At 46.7% G+C, this 13,390-nt stretch overlaps 1 protein-coding gene across 1 annotated transcript in view; it reads left to right on the forward strand.

Moving 5' to 3' along the window:
• The window catches only part of sycp1 (synaptonemal complex protein 1), a 270,092-nt gene that overhangs the window by 210,260 nt on the left and 46,442 nt on the right, over window positions 1–13,390 (forward strand). The window lies entirely within an intron of this gene.

Below are 13,390 nucleotides of genomic sequence, written 5' to 3' on the forward strand. Positions count from 1 at the left end.
TTGGAAGAGAGCAGGGTCCATGATTTTCCAACATTGCACTGGAGGCCTTGGTCGAGCAAGTGCACAGGAGGAGACGTATTTTATCAGCAAGGGAGCTAGATTCCTCAGCCAAACTCTAAGAAGGCAATGGGACCAGATAGCCATTGCAGTCAATGGTACAAGCCCAGTCTCAAGGATCTACATGCAGTACTGCAAAAGGTTCAAGTCACCTCATTGACCACAAGTGGTCAAGGTTGATGAATGCTAGCTTATTGTGATTCATGTACAAGGACACCCAGATCCCTCTTTACTGCAGAATTCTGCAGTTTCTCTCAATTTAAGTAATGTTCTGCTTTTATATTCTTGCCAAAGTGGACAATTTCACATTCATCCATATTCTACTTCATCTGCCAAATTTTTGTCTACTCAATTACCTGTCTACATCCCTTTGCAGACTCTGTATCCTTCTCACAACTTGCTTGTCTACATATCTTTGTATCATCAGCAGATTTGACTACAATACAATAAGTCTCTTCATCCAAGTCATTAATATAGTTGAGACCCCAGTACTGATCCCTGTGGCGCTCCACTCATTATGATTTGCCAACCTGAAAATGACCCATTTATCCCTACTCACTGTTTCCTGTTAGTTCCTCTATCTATGTTAGCATATCATGCCAACATCATAAGCTCTTATCTTGTGTAGTAACTTTTTATGTATCACCTCATCCATGCCTTTTGGAAATCCAAATATTCTACATCTACTGGTTCCCCTTTATCTACCCTGCTTGTTAAATCCTCAAAGAACTCTCATAAATTTGTCAAGCTCGATTTCCCTTCCATAGAGCCATGTTGACTCTGCCTGATAGTATTATCATTTTCTAAATGTCCTGCTACTACCTCCTTAATAATGGATTAACTGTAACGGACAGGGGAGAGAGCTAAACTGAACTCCTTTATTTTTCTAGCTGTCTGTCTGTAAGCAGAGGTGTTTTAATTTTTAAAATAGACTGTGGTGTGTTTCCACAAATCCTCTGTTTGTGAAGTCTGTTTTAAAGTGACTCGCAGCAAACTCTCTTTAGGTTTAGATCAGAAGTATTGTTTACTCATACATTCAAACCGAGCAACTACATAAGCACACAAGAAGCAGATAGGAAAATAAAGAGTTTTCAGTAAAGAGAAAGCCGAAAACAGAACTACAAAGATAGGAATATTAATTCACATCCAGAATGTTTTTTTTTAATTCATTCATGGGATGAGAGCAGCATTTATTGTCCATCTACCCTTGTCCAGAGGGCATTTATTTTAAAAATCAACCACATTGCTGTGGGCAGATTTCCTTCACATTAGTGAACCAGATGGGTTTTTACAACAATGGTTTCATGGTTATCACTAGACTTTTAATTCCAGATTTTTTATTGAATTTATCTGCCGTGGTGGGACTTGAATCTGGCTCCCTAGAGCATTACCCTGGGTTTCTGGATTATCAGTCTAGTGACAATACCACTACGCCACTGCCTCCCCTAGAGTCCAGTGAGGCAGGTTTAGCTAGCTGAAAGCAGGAGTTGCCAAATTCCTTCAAAGTTGGTGATGATGCAGCTAGATGAGGTTGGTAAACGGAAACTTGGTCAGCTCTGCAGGCAATGGCAGGAATCTTCCAGAGAACCAAGCTTTGAGGAGCCCTGCTTTGGTGTTGACAGGCTGGATGTCAACAGCAGAATCCAGTAAAGGCTAAAGGAGCTTATGTCATGTGGTGTTGCCCATTGATGAGTCAGTTTCAGGTTAACAATCAGTTTCTATGGGTGGAATTGTAACTGGCCGGATTTTATGGTCCTGTCGAAGTCAATGGACTTTTGAACAGCTCGTTGCATTTTATGGTCACGACGACGCCGTAAAATTCCACTCTATGGACGGAATCGCCCAGATTTGCACTAAGTGCGGTAGTAGGCAGGTAAAACGACGTTTTACCCGCTGGTCGCGATGACGGGTTTTCATGCTGTATTGTCCCAAACTCGCTGCATTACTTATGCATTCCCGGGAAACGCACGTTTCCATGGCGGGCGGGATCTCATTCACCCACCGCGCCATCACCTCACAGTTTCATCATGACAGGAACCACATTTAAACTACAGCTGCGCTTAGTGCTTCCAGCCCAGGACTGCAGCAAAAAAGATTGCAGCCTTCGTACACCTTTTGGACGCCGTGGAGGACTGCTGTGATGTCCTCTACCCCCGCTCTGGCCGCAGAATGGGCAGCTACATTACCACTCCGGCTTGGTATGCAATGGCAGTGATAGTCAGTGCCAATGCTGCATAGAAGAGGTTCGCCATCCAATGCAGATGAAGGATGAATGCTCTCATTCATGCAGCCAGGGTATGGCAACCATCTCATCACTCTAAACTGACACACTCAAGCCCATCACACATTCACTGGCATCTCACTCACTGCCAGTTCAAAGGACATCACCACTCATCCTCACACACACTCGCTCACATGTCCATCTGGCCTCATCGCATCTGGAGACTGCCTCCTCAGCCCTAACCATCTTGAGGCCATTTGCACAGATCAACATGTGCCCCCCACCGACACACCCTGGAACACTCTCCTTTCCCAAGACAGCTCTCGTCCTGCAGCCTCTTCCCTTGCCTGAGGACACTTCTCCCCCTTCCCCAAGCAAGACCTTGTCCTGCAGCCATTGAAAAGCCACCCATGTATTGCTGATCTGGTAAGTAGAGACCTATTTGTGAGCCCCTCAAAGTGATGTGGTGCTGTCTGTGAAGCCTAACACTGATGACTGCGAGTGCTGACCAAAGCAAGCTAGGCAAACAAACCTTGAAGTCCCAAGTGAATTCGCCAGCTGCATGTAGCTTATGTGCTGTTGTGAAACACATCGGCGTGTTTTCCCGCCGACGTGGGCAGATGATCCAGCGGGGGGAGGAATGAGTCTGGTGGTCTGTCCTTATAATGATATGCTGGTGTATTACAATGAGGTTCCTGATGTCCGTTATCAGGTAACATGGCCTGCCATCGATGGGCCGAGCGGATGATCGCAAACTGGTTTCACGCTGTTGTAAAACCAATCATGCCATATTATCCACTCACGCCACCAGACATGCCCGATGCTGGCAGGCACAGAAAATCCCAGCCTATGTCTCTGGCCAAAATCCATTGCTCACCTTAGGAGACAGATGGTGGCTGTTGGCACCTCTGAGAGTATAACGAGTTTTGATGGCTGTGTCTCGCTTTGTTTTAAGTCCAGGCTGGAGAGACAGATCATCTGCTGCACCCTTGTTTCATTGACTGTAATGGGTCCACACAATGACAGGTGTGAGATTCCACAAGGATGAGGGTTGAGTTTTGTCCTGTAATTACTGTTGGAAGTTTCTAGAACTGTAGCCAACTTGAAAACCATGTGACGTGTAGCAGCCATGTTTTTGGTGTGGCAAAGTCCATTTTTAAATAAGCAGAAAGTAAGGCTTGATTTAAACAGTTTATGATCTCTTTCATGTCTTATGCACATGACACCTGAGTTCGGCTGCAGAATTGGACAAGCTGCAGAAGAAGGCGGATAGTTATGCACAATTAAATACTTGTTGTATTGGCAGACCAATCCGCCTCCGTGCAATGTCAAGGAGTCTGGATGAGTCCGAGACCAACTTTGCGCAGAGCTGTGCGCAGAGCTTGAAGTCCATCTTTTCTGACTTGAAAGTGATGGCCAACTCCATTAGCACACTTGTGGAACCAACCATGATGTAGCATCCAACGAACGATGTCTCAGCTTCCATTGCAGCACAAAGCAGAAGCCACCCAACATATGAGTGCTGCAGTGAAGTTCAGACTTCTGTAATGCAAGGTCACCATGCTACCATACAAGCTGAGACTGCTCTCGTGCAAGCTCAGTTTACTGCCATCATAGCTGCAGATGCCAGTTTTAAAGGGGCTTTCAGGGTGCCACCGTAGTCTAGAAATATGTTCTACAACAGATTACTATGATTGCTGAGGCACCTCCCCTCCCACCCCCCCACCCCCAAAACCCCAGGGGAAGTCGCCATGACTCCGTAGAGTAGAAACCTGCTGTGCAGCCTCAGTATAATAGCATTTGTACTCCCACCACTGCAACTCCACTCCTTTGCTGTTGCTTGTCAGCTAGCCAACCCAGACTGTTGCCATAGATGCAGGATGATGCAGTCCAAAGCTGGGCCTTCTAGGGCAATAGCTGCACAAAGTCAACCTCCAAGGCCATTGGCAGGCTTCCACACTGAGAGTCAGCAGCTTTCCACCAACTATGTGGCAGCCACTGGGGTGGCATTGCATTGGAACGCTAGAACACACAAAGACACAAGGAAGACAGGTACTAAGAGAACCCACTAAGGTGATTTGTGGTACAGGAAGCCATTCAAGTGTGGGGGGAAAAACTAACGTAATGGTAGTAGAGGACAGTATAATGAGGGGAATTGACACTGTTCGTTGTAGCAAAGTGTGAGAGCCCAGTCGGCTGTGTTGTCTGCCCAGTGCCAGGATTTGGGACATTTGCTCAGGGCTAAAGGGGAACTTACAGTAGGAGGGAGAGGATCCAGTTGTGGTCGGTGGATACCAACAACATAGACAGGACAAGGAAGGAGGTTCTGCATTGGCAGTATGAGGAGCTAGACACCAAATTAAGATGCAGAACCTTAAAGGTATTTATCTCTGGATTATTACCTGAGCCATGTACAAATTGGCATAGGGGAAATAAGATTAGAGAAATGAATGGATGGCTCAAAGGCTGGTGTGGGAGAAGTGGGTGCCAGTTAGTGGGGCGCTGTCATCAGTACTGGGGACTGTACTGTTGGGATGGTCTACACCTAAACCGTGCTGGGACTGATGTTCGAGTGAGCCGCATTGCTAGGGAGGTGGAAAGGGCTTTAAACTAAATAGTGGGGGGCAAGGGATCAAATTTGGGAAGATGTGGTAAGCACGAGAGAAAGGTTCTAATATGGGAAATGATCAACAGAACGTGAGAGAAAGGGACAGAGTACAAATCTAAGAGTAAATCAGCAGATAAGGCAAGACATTACAAAAATAATATGAGGACAAAATCAAAAGGCTCTGTATCTAAATACGTGCATTTGAAACAAAACCGATGAACTGATGGCACAAATAGAAATAATAAGTACACTCTGATAGCCACTACAGAGACATGGCTGCAGGATGACAGATTGAGACCTGAATGTTGAAGGGTATGTGACATTTAGGAAGAACAGGAAGCTAGGAAAAGGTGTAGTAATGGCTCTGTTAATTAATGATGGCGCATTAGTGCAAGAGAGGGATGAGCTAAATTCAGGAAACGAGAATGTAGAAGCAGTTTGGGTTGAGATGAGAAACAAAGGCAAAAAGTCACTTGTGGGAGTGGTGCACAGGCCCCCTAATTGTAACTACAAAGTAAGACAGTATAAAGGAAGAGATAATGGGAGCTTGTCAGAAAGGTACAGCGATAATCATGAGGGATTTTAATCTACAGAGACTGGAAAAATCAGATGGACAAAGGTAACCAAGATGAGAAGTTTATATGTCCAGTCTCTTCCACCTACATCCGCGATTCCTCTGACACCCGACATCATATCAACAATTTCCAGTTTCCCTGGCCCCAACCGCCACCTCTTCACCATGGACGTCCGATCCCTCTACACCTCCAACCCCCACCGGGATGGTGTGAGGGCTCTCCGCTTCTTCCTCGAACAGAGGCCCGAACAATCCCCATCCACCACTACTCTCCTCCGTCTGGCTGAACTTGTTCTCTCACTGAACAATTTCTCCTTAAACTCGTCTCACTTCCTCCAAATAAAAGGTGTGGCTATGGGTACCAGCATGGGCCCCAGTTATGCCTGTCTCTTTATGGGGTATGCGGAACATTTCTTGTTCCAGTCCTACTCAGGCCCCCTCCCACAACTCTTTCTCCGGTGCATTGATGACTGCTTTGGTGCCGCTTCATGCTCTCGTCTGGACCTGGAAAAATTTATTAATTTTGCTTCCAATTTTCACCCCTCCATCATTTTCACATGGTCCATCACTGACACTTCCCTTTCCTTGACCTCTCTGTCTCAATTTCTGGTGATAGACTGTCCACCGATATTCATTACAAGCCTACCGACTCCCATAGCTACCTCGACTACAGCTCCTCACACCCTGCTTCCTGTAAGTACTCCATCCCATTCTCTCAGTTCCTTCGCCTCTGTCACATCTGTTCTGATGATGCCACTTTCAAAAACAGTTCCTCTGACATGTCTTCCTTAACCGAGGTTTTCCACCCACGGTGGTTGACAGGGCCCTCAACCGTGTCAGACCCATCTCTCGGGCATCCGCCCTCACACCATCCTCTCCCTCCCAGAACCATGATAGGATCCCCCTTGTCCTCACATCACCCCACCAACCTCTGCATTCAAAGGATCATCCTCCGCCATTTCCGCCAACTCCAGCATGATGCCACCACCAAACACATCTTCCCTTCACCCACCCTGGTGGCATTCCGCAGGGATCATTCCCTCCGGGACACCCTGTTCCACTCCTCCGTCACCCCCTACACCTCAACCCCCTCCCACGGCATCTTCCCATGCAACCGCAGAAGGTGCAACACCTGCCCCTTTACTTCCCCCCTCCACACCGTCCAAACACTCCTTTCAAGTGAAGCAGCATTTCACTTGCACTTCTCTCAATTTAGTTCACTGCATTCGCTGCTCCCAACGCGGTCTCCTCTACATTGGAGAGACCAAACGCAGACTTCGGTCTGTCCGCAAGCATGACCCAGACCTTCCTGTCGCCTGCCATTTCAAGACACCACCACGGACATGCCCACATGTCCGTCCTTGGCCTGCTGTAATGTTCCAGTGAAGCTCAACGCAAACTGGAGGAACAGCACCTCATCTTCCGACTAGGCACTTTACAGCCTTCCGGACTTAATATTGAGTTCAACAACTTCAGATCATGAACTCTCTCCTTCATCCCCACCCCCTTTCTGATCCCCCTTTTTCCAATAATTTATAACTTTTTAAATATATATATATATTTTTATTTTTAAATGTATTTCCATCCATTGTTTCATCTCCACTTTTTAGCCTATTTCGATCCCTTCCCCCCACCCCACCCCCACTAGGGCTATCTGTCACTTGCTCGTCCTGCTTTCTACCCTTAATGTCATCATTAGCACATTCCTCAGCTAATATCACCACCTTCAACACCCCTTTGTCTTTTTGTCTATGACATCTTTGGCAATCTCTTCTTTGCCTCCACCTATCACTGGCCCTCTCTCCAGCTCTACCTGTCCCACCCTCCCTCGACCAGCTTATATTTCATCTTATTTCTATATTTCTTAGTTCTGAAGAAGAGTCATACGGACTCGAAACGTTAACTGTATTCCTCTCTGCAGATGCTGTCAGACCTGCTGAATTTTTTCAGCTATTTTTGTTTTTGTTTCAGATTTCCACCATCCGCAGTATTTTGCTTTTATCTGAGGAGTTTATAGAATGTTTTCGGGATAGTCTCTTGGAACAGCACGTTCTGGGGCCAACCAGAGTGCAGGCTATCCTAGACTTGGTACTGTGCAACGAGACTTTTAATTGATAACCTCAAAGTGAAGGCATCCCTAAATAGCAGCAACCATAATATGATTGAATTTTACATTCAGTTTGAGGGAGAAAAGAATGAAAGCACAGCTAGCTGAAGAGAAGCTAGAGCTCGAGAGCCAGAGCTACAGAGAAGACAGCTAGAGAGAAGAGTGGGTCTAGGACTAGAATTTCAAACTTAAATAAGGGTGACTATGAAGGCATGAAAGCAAAGTTAGCTAGAGTGAACAGGGAAATTAAGTTAAGGGATGGGTCCATAGAGATGCAGTGGCAGACTTTTAAAGGGATATTCAGAATACACAGAATAGATACATTCCAATGAGAAACAAAACTTCCAAGGGGAGAACCCACCATCCATGGTTAACTAAAAAAGTTAAAGACAGTATTGAACTTAAAGGAAGAGTATATAATTGCGCAAACATGGGTGGCAGGTCAGAAGATTGGACAGAATATAAAGAACAGTAATGAATGACAAAAAATTAATAATGAGGGAAAAATTAAAGTACGAGAGAAAGTTAGCTGGAAATATAAAGACAAATAGTAAGAGTTTCTATAGATATTTAAATAAAAGAGTTAACAAAGTGAGTGTTGGTCCTATAGTAAGTGAGTCTGAGGAATTAATAATGGAAAGTAAGGAGATGGCAGATGAATTGAACAGGTATTTTGCATCGGTTTTCACGATAAAGGACGTGAGTAACATCCCAGATAAAGCTGTAAATCAGGAAATGGAAGGGAGGGAGGGACTCCGGAAAATTACAATCGCCAGAGAAGTGATATTGAGCAAATTGTTGGAGCTGCAGGCTGACAATCCCCGGGTCCTGATGGACTTCATCCTAGGGTCTTGAAAAAGGTGGCTAGTGAAATAGTTGATGTGTTGGTTTTAATTTTCCAAAATTCCCTAGATTTGAGGAAGATTCCATTCGATTGGAAAATAGCAAATGTAACTCCTTTATTCAAAAAGAAAAGGAGACAGAAAGCAGGAAACTGCAGGCCAGTTAGCTTAACATATGTCATAGGGAAAATGTTAGAAGCTATGATTAAAGATGTTATAGCAGGGCATTTAGAAAAGTTTAAGGCAATCAGGCAGAGCCAACATGGTTTGGTGGAAGGGAAGTCATGTTTAACCAATTTATTGAAGTTCTTTGAAGGAGTCACACGTGCTGTGGATAAAGAGGAACTGGTGGATGTACTCTACTTAGATTGCCAGAAGGCTTTTGATAAGGTGCCACGTCAAAGGTTATTGCAGAAAATAATAGCTCATGGTGTAGAGGGTAATATATTGGCATGGATAGAAGATTGGTTAGCTAACAGGAAACAGAGGGTAGCTATAAATGGGTCTTTTCGGGTTGGGGGATGTAATGAGTGGTGTGCCACAGGGATCATACTGGGGCCTCAACTTTGTACAATTTATATAAATGACTTGGATGAAGGGACAGATGGTATGGTTGTTAAATTTGCTGACAACACAAAGGTAGGTAGGAAAGTAAGTTGTGAAGAGAATGTAAGGAGGCTTCAAAGTGACATAGATATGTTGAGTGAGTGAGCAAAGACCTGGCAAATGGAGTATAATGTGGGTAAATGTGAAATTGTCCATTTTGGCAGAAAGAAAAAAGAAAGATATCTAAATGGTGAGAGATTGCAGAGCTCTGAGATTCTGAGGGATTTGGGTGTACTAGTGCATGAATCACAAAAGGATAGTACGCAGGGACAGCAAGTAATTAGGAAAGCTTGTAGAATGTAATTGTATATTGCGAGGAAATTGAATACAAAAGTAGGGAGCTTATGCTTCAGTTGTACAGGGCACTGTTGAGACCACATCTGGAGTACTGTCTGGTCTCCTTATTTAAGGAAAGATGTAAATGTGTTAGAAGTAGTTCAGAGAAGGTTTACTAGGAGTGGACATGTCTTATGAGGAAAGGTTGGACAGGTTATATCCACTGGAGATTAGAAGAGTAAGAGATGACTTGATCGAAACCTTTAAGATCCTGAGGGGTCTTGACCGAGTGGATGTGGAGAGGAGGTTTCCTCTTGTGGGAGAATCTAGAACTATGGGTCACGTTTTTAAAAATAAGGGGTCGCTCATTTAAGACAGATGAGGAGAATTTTTTTGAGGGTGGTGAGTCTTTGGCTCTCTCTTCAAAAGGAATCAGGATCTTTGAATATTTTAAAATCAGAGCTAGATAGATTATTGATCAACAAAGGGGTGAAAAGTTATCGAGGGTAGGCAGGAGGTTACAATCTAATCAGCCATGATCTGATTAAAGGGTCGAATGGACTACTCCTGCTCCTAGTTCGAATGATTAGTTGCCTTTTGCAATATGGAATGGTTTGATTTATAAATTTGGTTTGGAATATTTATCTTATGTTAGTTTTTATTTTTGCTTTATGTTCAAGACAATGCTGTGATGGTCAGTAACAGAAGGAAGATAAGGGCCAGAATTTTACATAGAGCTGGTGGCCCCATCCCATCAATGAAAAGTTGGGATGTACTTGTGTCTTCTTTGCCAGGAAAACGTGACCGGAGGTGGAATTCTCCGTGCTTGCTGGCATCAGGCATGATCGGCAGCGTGAGTGGGCAATATGGGGAAAAGGCCATAAATCGGTTTCACAATGTCATGAAACCAGTTTGCAGTTGTCTGCTCTGCCCGTCAATGGCGGGCCACGTTTCCCACCCTCTGACGTTGGGAACTTCATACATCTGCATATCATTATAAGCCCATCCCACCAGAATAATACCCCCACGCTGGATCATCTGATCAAGGCCGACGTGTTTCACTAAAGCATATATAAGGCGTGCACTTGGGCTGCACTTTGAGGGAAACTCGGAGGTGAGTACATGTGCGCAGCGCTCGCGAATGTCACCTGTTGGACTAAGGCTGAGGCAAGTTGTGGGGGGCAAGGGCTGCCCTGTGGTTGAGGCAAGTTGGGGGGGGGCTGTGGCAATTGCTACACTGCGGTTGAGGTGAGTTAGGGAGTCAAGGGCTGCACTGTGTTTGATGCAAGCATGTGCAGGGAGAAGGAAGAGGCCACACATTAGGGAAACCTTGTATAAAGTGACCATTCCTCCGCAGCTGAGACAGTTCAGACGCAGCTTCATTGACGTACCTGGAGTTGGGTCTCTAGCTTAACTGCCCACCCAAGCAACACAGTCATGAAAGTGCCACTAAGTGCTCCAGAGCTTTTCATCCCTTGGGCACAGACTAAAACTAATGAACGTTTTAGTGGATTGCAGAACAGTCGGACGGCTGCGCACATTGTACAATCTCCTTGTGAAAGCTGGCTGTGAAGCAGTCACTGGTGGAGGCATTCACAGCCCCTTGCAATGTTATTATTCTGGTTTGGACCAGTCTCCCATGGTTCAAGCTAACAGTGCAGCCATGCAGTGCGGGTTAGGAGAATGTCTGCGCCTGAGCTGAGAGCACGGCATGCAGTCTAGTGGGCAAAGCTGCTGCCAATCAGTCAGGTGGAGTGGGCGGAGGAGGGTGGGGATTTGGGCAGCCATGCAACGCGCTAAACTCTGGCCATCCAAGTGGTGGCCAGCATTTTCTGGAATGCATTAAGGGGCCTTCAAACTTAACTAAGAGAGGTTCCTAGAACACCCAAGCTAACCCACACGTCTCTCTCTTTCATCCTGCAGAAGGAGTACATTAGGAGCATGGAACCTGGTGACCTCGCTGTATGCCTCATGGTGTACAGAGAGCGGAGACAACGGTGAAGCGAGCGATGGAGGCACCTGGCTGCACAGATGGAGGAGCAGCACTGTCAGGAAGAAGGGGCGGCTGGGGCTCCCGCATTCGCCGCTGAAGAGCCAGAGCGAGCCATTGCTGGTCGGCGCCTAACTAGACCCAGGGTCTATAGACGCCGCCTTTCATTCCTGCAGATGACCAAGAACCGGTGTTGCCAAAGACTGCGTATGTCTAGGGAACAAGTCAGTCACATCTGTTAGCTCCTGCAAGATTTGGCACCACAGGGACATGCTGGGCATCATTGCCTGTAGCTGTGAAAGTGACTGGAATGCTCAATTTTTATGCCAGTAGCTCCTTTAGGGGCTCGACAGGTGACCTCTGTGGGATATCACAAGCCTCCACCCACAAATGCATCCATCAGATCACGGTTACCATCTTCGCTAAGGCACACAACTTTGTGCGTTTTGCCCCGGACCCGGAAAGCCAGGAAGCAAGAGCGATTGGATTTGCCTAGAATTCAGGTTTCCCACAGGTGCAGGGTTCCATCGACTGTACTTACGTGGTGCCCAGATCTCCATCGCAACAAGTGCAAGGGCTCCCATTCGCTGAATATGCAGCTGATGTACGACCACCACAAACGCATCCTGCAGGTCTGTGCTAAGTTTCCAGGGAGTGCCCACGACTCCTGCATTCTCAGTAGGTCACAGACCCCTGACATCTTCCAGGGTCCACAGAGACTGCAGACATGGCTCCTCGGGGACAAGGGCTACCCTCAGAGGATGTGGTTGATGACACCGATGCACTGGCCTCAGACTGCAGCAGAGCAAAGGTATAACGAGGCTCATGCTGCAACTCGCACCTTGGTGGAGCAAACCATCGGGATGCTGAAAATGAGGTTCCAGTGCCTAGACCGGTCTGGTGGAGCCCTGCACTATAGTCCACGGAGGATGTCACGCATTTCTGTCGCCTGCTGCACCCTTTACAACCTGGTGCTGCAATGGGGAGAGGAGCTGGCTGAGGACGAGGTGGAGGAAGTGTTAGTCTCCTTCAATGAGGAGGACATCAACGGAATGAGGGTGAGGAGATCCTTGAAGGTGACGACAACGGCAATGAGGCCATTGCACTGGCCAGACGAGGCAGGCGCACTCCGGAGACCCTCTAGCTGTTAGATTTGTGGACAATGATGATGAAATGTAGATGCAGTGAGGAAACACCATAGATGCTCAAATTGCATCTGTGAACATTTGACTCCAGTCCGGATGATGGCAGCACACACCCCCCTGTCATGGAGACCCTAATAGTCACTCGATTGCAGGAGGATGGTGACAACATGCAATGGGGACACTTCATGGATCTTCACATAGCCTCTGTGAATGTCTGACTCCTGTCTGGCTGCAGCCATGGATCTTTAAATGCACCTGAACCTTTGTCAGCCTTCAGCACCTGACCCTTCAGGAGCACAGCATCACTGGTCACAAATACTGACGTGATGTCGGCCTGCCCCACCTTAAAAGGCGCTGAGATCACAAAGAGAATGACGGAACTCTGTGACGCCAGCCCACAACATTCTGGAAGCAATGACCAGCAGCATCAAGGTGTAGGCATCAGTAATGTGTCCAGGGAGTGTTAGGCTAGACCATCACTTTGGTCTGAAGGCTGCACAAAGCACAGGGAAAAGGCCCTGGACTGAGACACCTGCCTCTATCTTGTGCAGGAACCAAGGTTTCACATCAGTGACACGAACACTGCTCATCAGAACAAGGAGCCATAGGCAGGGAGACATTTTTGGGAGTTTATTTGCAATAGTGAACATTATGTACAAGTGATGAACACCCGTGCCCAGGCTGTGCAACTATATCTTAATTTTTCTAACCCTGTCGCTACATCTTGGTGCTCCCCGGACATCCACAGCGGAGGTGGAGGCAGCCTGCTGACTACTACACCCTGTCTGTGATGACCTTGGCAGGCATGGAGGGCCCCGGTCTGCTTTCGGGGTCCTGCTGTGTGGATCTCAGCCTGAGGAGCTGGAGCTGCTGCGGTTACAGGAAGAGGGGATTCGAATGGGCTAGACATTGCCAGAGTCACCTGGGCGGATGGCCCCGGGGTGTGCACCTGCTGACCCTCCTC

Source organism: Cetorhinus maximus, chromosome 8, assembly GCF_964194155.1.
Source record: "Cetorhinus maximus chromosome 8, sCetMax3.hap1.1, whole genome shotgun sequence".
Classification (NCBI taxonomy): Eukaryota; Metazoa; Chordata; class Chondrichthyes; order Lamniformes; family Cetorhinidae; genus Cetorhinus; species Cetorhinus maximus.